Here is a 6,505-nt window from a genome sequence, read left to right as displayed (position 1 = left end):
CAATTTTACAATACAAAAAAATACATGTATTCTGTTAAATATAATACCTTTTTCACTGTATAAGGTATTATATTTAACAGAATACATGTATTTTTTTCTGTAAATTACTGTGACAAGTAAAACCAAGTACACCAAGTGTACTGTGTAAAAAGTGCAAGCCATGTTATGATTTACTGTGAAAACAAGTAAAAGGATGTTCCCAGAAGTATGACATGTGATTATATTTTATTCAAATATTGACGTGTCATATAATCTTTGTTGTACGTTATGTGCATTCGGGTGTTTTATGCTACATTTCATGTTGTTAAATTAGTATTTACAGTATTATTTTAGCATCATGTATGTCACCATTTTGTGATTTTCCTTCTATAATTTAGTTGTTTAGACACAATTATCTTCTTGTGGCCTGCTATTTCACCTTCTGTTATTCTATTATGGTTGTTATCAGTATGTTTTTTTTAAGGTACATTACAAAGGAGATTTTAGAACCTCAAGTGGGTTGGAAAATTAACTGTTATGTCAGTAAATGATATGCACAGTTGTAAAATACACATTAATATACAGGCATCAGAATGCCTCCTGTCATGCCTTTGTCACCATATTTTACATTTTACAGTGAATCTTTGACTACCACACCTGTCCATTTCTTTACCATAAATTTAACAGGTATTTTTTGACTGTGTACGTTTCTAACTGTGCATAATTGCATGGTTAGATGTGCTTTATTTTGTGCATTTAGCATAGTTTTTTTTTTCTTTTTTTTAAAGCCCATATTGATCGACCACTTTTCAAAATATTAAGATGATATTTGTCTTTCTTAAATGGGCCGATTCATAAGGATTTTAATAAAACTTGGTTGTCTGCAATAGAAAGGATTTCTTCAATTTCTTCAATAGAAAGGATAACTGAAGCAAGAAGCGTGCGGATCCATATGCAAAGCTTTATTATTAAACATGGTCAACACAGGCAAGGGTTGGACAAATGGCAAACAGGTATATAGAGGCCAAGACAGAAGAGTACTCAAGTAAACAGGCGTGGATCGATTGATGGCAAACTTAATCCAAAGGAAGAGGCAAGCGAATAATCCACAGACAGACGATAATCCAGGCGCAGTACAAACAGAGTCCAAACGACAAGACGAGAGAAAAATCCAGAACAGGCAGGCGATCAGAAAACAGACAGTCAGGCAAAACTAGAAGTAACTAGACTGGATTAAAGCAAGGAATTAGGAACTAGACAAAACTCCGTAAAGTGCTATCACTTGAAGAGCGATAAACGCAGACAATACTCTGCGATTTGAGAAGGATCTAAGTGGGTGTTATATAGTGTGTGTAATTGACTACAGGTAAGCGTGTGATTAGTGAAATGGTATGTGGGAAAAGTAGTCCAAGGTAACATGAAACAGTCTGTGTAGTGTGAGAGTCAAGGAAGGGCGACCTCTGATGACAATCAGACAGAAGGCCACAGACTGGATTCGTGACAAGTACGATGTGAAGTTTTACATCATCCGCCAGGCTTTTGTTGCCAAATAAAGGGAGATATATCAGTGCCGTTCACACTGAAAAAGAGTACACATTGTTCATTTACATACACTACTAACAGTGTGTCAAGAGAAAGCTGATTAAACATCACCAAAGTTATCCTTTATTGTTTTTTCTGTTATGGATTTGACATGCATGAATCGATATATGTAAGCGTATGACGGTGTTGTGTGGAGCACTGGCAAGTGTGTTGCGCTGATGACTGTTGTGTTTGCTGGTGAGAGATGCGAGTTCAGCACGCATGACACATTTTGGACAGGAGTGGGTGTTCAGCCCACATGGCAAAATGAGTGGAGAGCCTCTGAAACAGGCTTTTGTTATTCTGAGTACCAAGCTCTTTGAGAACAACATCATGTTCACATTGTTTTCAAAGGCTCAGATTGTTGTTTGTTAATGTCATAGGTGTAGTTGCAGGCTACAATACTTAAAGCTATTGCTTGGTTTTGGGCTCAGTATTTGTCAAAGGTAGGTGCCATCCACCAATTCGTGGTTGTTTCAAGTCAGGCTTAGATGTTTTCTGTATTTTACATGTAATATTTGACCAATTATAGTTGACTGTATAGAGCACCGCCGCTCTTTCAGTGTGCCCCAAAAATCTACTGAAATTCAAGGCTGCAAGCTGTTCTTGGTTTTCTAATGCTTTTTCCATAAAATTGCCAAATTGGAGTTGCTTGCGATGAGAGGAATTGGATGTGGGGTGTCTGCAGATGGGCTGACAAGCCACTTTTTTTCTTTTGTATCACTATTTGGCACACTCAGAATGCAGGAGCAGAAAAAAAAGTGGTTGTCATGACAACAGCTGAAAAACAGCTTAGATGACCATTAGTAAGAGATGCCTATTAGGTAGTCCATTGTGAGATGCCCCCTTTGACCTGACATAATGATACACTGTATTATGAGTTATGACGATATCCTTAAAAGCCACTTTCATGAGACCGCTTATCCTAATGAAACATACAAGTAACTACAGCTACTTTTTGCCATATAATGAATATTTAAGCAATGTCAAATGAGTGAGTGTTGTTTTGAATGTTGAGGCCAACAGAACAATGGCGAGGGTAATATTGCTCAAGGAAGAAGTTAATATTGAGTTACTTATATTTTACTCACAGTATTGCTGTCGATTTTCAAAAAACATTCAGGGTGTTTCATTCCTGAATGAATCCGTATTTAAACAAATCAGTGGAGTGAGTGATTCAGTGACTCACGCATCAAGACAAACACTGTTTTGCTTCCTGAATGAATATGTGTTATACCAATTATTCAATGATTCACTCTTGAAGACAATCACTGTCTTGTTTTCTGAATGAATCAGTGTTTTCAGAAATCAGCAAAGTGATTGATTCAGTGACTCACTCATAAAGCCTGCCATATGTTTTGTTCCTGAATAAATCAATGTTTTCAGCAAATCAGTTAAATGAATGATTCAGTGACTCACTCATAAATACGTTCATATGTTTGTTTTTAAATTAATCAGGGCTGCGTTTCCCAAAAGCATCGTAAGCCTATTTGATTGTAGCTCCATTGGTGATAATAGGTCTACGATCTACTTAGGCATACTATGCTTTTGGGAAACGCAGCCCAGTGTGTTTTTGAACAAATCAATTGAATGAATGATTCAATGACTCACTCATAAAGACAATCACTGTTTTTTTCCCCTGGATGAATCAGTGTGTTTTAATAAATCATTGGAGTGAATAATTCAATGACTCACTCATGAAGACAACCACTAGTTGTGTTGCCTGAACGACTCAGCATGTTGTAATAAATCAGCAGAGTGATTGATTCAGTGACTCACTCATAAAATCCGTCATATATTTTTGTTCCAGAATGAATCAATGTTTTAAACTAATTATCACATAAATTAATGATTCAATGACTCACTCATAAAGACTACCACTTGTTTAGTTCCAAAATGAATTAGTGTTTTCAAGCAAATTGAGTTGATGAATGAATCAATAACTAATTCCTGAAGAATGTCAGTTACCTAATAACAGTGTAACAATATACATAACAGTGTGACCTGCAGAAAGAGTCATACAAACAATGTTATAGAAACAATGTGATACAAAGTCCCAGGCTGTTGTGAAAAAACTATTAGAACTTCTAGAATGCCTCTCAGCCAAGCAAATTTGAGGACTGGAACTATGTCATTTTTGTCATTATTATGAAACAACTGTGTAAATTCATCTTCTTACATATACAGTATATGTGCACAAATTGCTTTAAAGTGTTTCTTTAGAAAGTCGTGAAAGTGTGTGATCAACAGTATGTAGCCAGTTTGTCAAACTAATGTAAACCGAGGCAGAGATTTGTTCAGTCACAAGTACCCACATTCCCCTTGAGTTCTTCTGCACAAAGACACTATTAGAAGAATAAACAAGGTATTGCCTTCTAGCAGCAGAGCCAAAAGGCTTGTGATGTTTAGTTGTTGTGGAGCTAATCTAACACTGTTGATTCTGACACAGTTTCAGCTGCTTAATTGTGCTTTAGGGAATGGGTGATTCATCCCGTCTCATTACAATAAAGATGTAAACCATTATGCTTTCTCATCCCAGAGCCTACATTCATGCATTCTCACACTCAGAATGATGACTGAATTTGAATTGATTTCCAATCTGCAAAGTTGGGTGGGAATGTGGCACCCGGTGGGGCTTTCTGAGAGTCTCAGAGGTGTTCTTTGGTTTAAAAGCTCACAGTGTAGTATAACTCTGACGGATAATACTTTTGTGAATTGAAAAACAGACACACAAGTGCCACTCTGAGAGATAATCCGTATTTGAGAATGCAAAACATGACTTATTCTTATTCAAATAGTCTTCGAATTGACATCACCTGTGTATTTATGGTGTAATATTTTGCTTATTTATTTACACATGATTATTATATAGAATGTAATAATGAGAAATCCACTTAGAAATGTCTGTTTTAAGAACAAGAAATGAGAAGTGAGATTGAAACAAAATTGGCTTGGAAATGCTGTTTCCCTGATGCTTTTACCTATCACGACATCATCACTTCAGGGCTTCAGGCTTATATTTGCACTCTTCATTTTCACACAGCAGAAGGTGAAATGAGAATAATCAAGACATTATAGCAACCGGAATAATGCCAGAATGTACAAATGATTCCATCTTTTTAAAATAAATCAAATTCAGTGCATAGCTCGAATACCACCATTAATCTAAATTTATTTTCAGAATGATACTGCATGTTTTGTTTTGTTTTACTATTTGACCTTGAACTATTACTGTTGGGATTATGTCGATACTGAAACAGTGTTAGGAGTAACTACCAACAAACTATGTTTTCAATGGTGTGACAGTAATTTGATATAACTAAAGCCTAGTGGATATTTAAAGCCCTTACATATACACTTTAGCATAGTGTACTTTTGTACTTATTATACAAATAATATAAAAGAATGCACTTAAATGTGAACTGTATGTTTTAGGACACGTAATTGCATGTTAATGCAAATTATATTGGTTTTATAGTTTAACTTTATATAATTATATCAAATTTATATTAAATGAAATTAGCTAAACTAGAGATTTTTTGATCCACTAGTAGGACTTAAGTACATATTTATGTATTCACTTATGTGCCCTCTAGAAGCTTGTGTTCTGCAAGTGAACGGCACATTGTAGTGCCATCCCAAAGAGGCACACAATTTACTTTCAGGGACTTTTACATTAACTGTTCCCTCCTGGTGGAATGACCTGCCCAACTCAATCCCAGCAGCTGAGTACTTAGCCATCTTCAAGAATCGGCTAAAAACTCATCTCTTCCATCTTTGCTTGACCCTCTAACTCTAGCACTCTCAATTCTAATTCTATTGTATCTAATTGTTTTCTTTTTATTTATAAAAAACAACACTTGACCCTCTAACACTAGCATTCCCTATTATTTTTTCTGTTCTGTCTATTTGTTTTCTTTTTTATTTATAAAAAAGTAAAAATAAAAAACAACACTTGACCCTTTAACAACTGCACTCTCTATTCTATTTCTAGTCTAACTACTCGTTTTCTTTTTATTTATTTTAAAAATGACCTTCTAACACTAGAATTCTCTATTCTTTTTCTATTCTTTTGACTTGATTTATTTTTATTTAAAAAAAGACCTCATTGTCCTCATTTGTAAGTCATTTTGGATAAAAGTGCCCACTAAATGACTAAATGTAAGTGTACATTTATATGCAATACTGGCTTTGATTAATATGATTAAAATATGCTGCAGAATGTACTAAAAAGCTTTTATGGTAAACTATAATATACTTATGTCATTCATTTACAACGGAATTGTGTTAAGAAACATAACTTAAAGTACACTTAAGTAGCCTTTTATTTTGCTTATAGATTATCTGCAAGTTCTTTAAAAATATATATAATATACTTTAAAGATTTGAAGTATAAGTTCACATACAATACAATTAAGTGCAAATGAGTGATTTACAGTTTTATTTAGTGTACATTTATCTAATTAAAAGGATATTGTCCCTTTAGCTGCTTCAGTGTACTTTGTAATACATGTTAGTAGCTTGTTGTGTGTTTTACTACTTTTTAAAAAGGTGGCTGGACTGTAGTTTAACTACTTTAAATGAGGAGCCTGGGAAACCAGAGTTTCAAAGAAACTTCTCTAACAGTGCCGTGCTGTAAATTCTGGTCTCAGCTGGAGTTCTCCACCTGGTCTCACCCCAGGGACAGAGATACAGTCAACTGATTGACACACGCTGTCCTATTAGCAGAGCCATGCTTGAATGTAGACAGCTTCTGCTGTTTAAGGATCTGCTCAGATGTAAGAACTCAGAAACATGTGACTTTCTGACGATTGCTCTCTTTTCATCAGTAGTTTCATCTGTTTCAGCATGATAGATGTCTTTCTATTGGAGTATTTACTTCTTTCTTTCTTCATTTTAAAGGTGAATTGTGCCATTTCTGTCTGTCTATTTATTTATATACACA

The sequence above is a fragment of the Onychostoma macrolepis genome, chromosome 03 (assembly GCF_012432095.1).
Source record: "Onychostoma macrolepis isolate SWU-2019 chromosome 03, ASM1243209v1, whole genome shotgun sequence".
Lineage (NCBI taxonomy): Eukaryota > Metazoa > Chordata > Actinopteri > Cypriniformes > Cyprinidae > Onychostoma > Onychostoma macrolepis.
The sequence above is the reverse complement of the archived record's forward strand: the minus strand, read 5'-3'. Positions refer to the sequence as shown.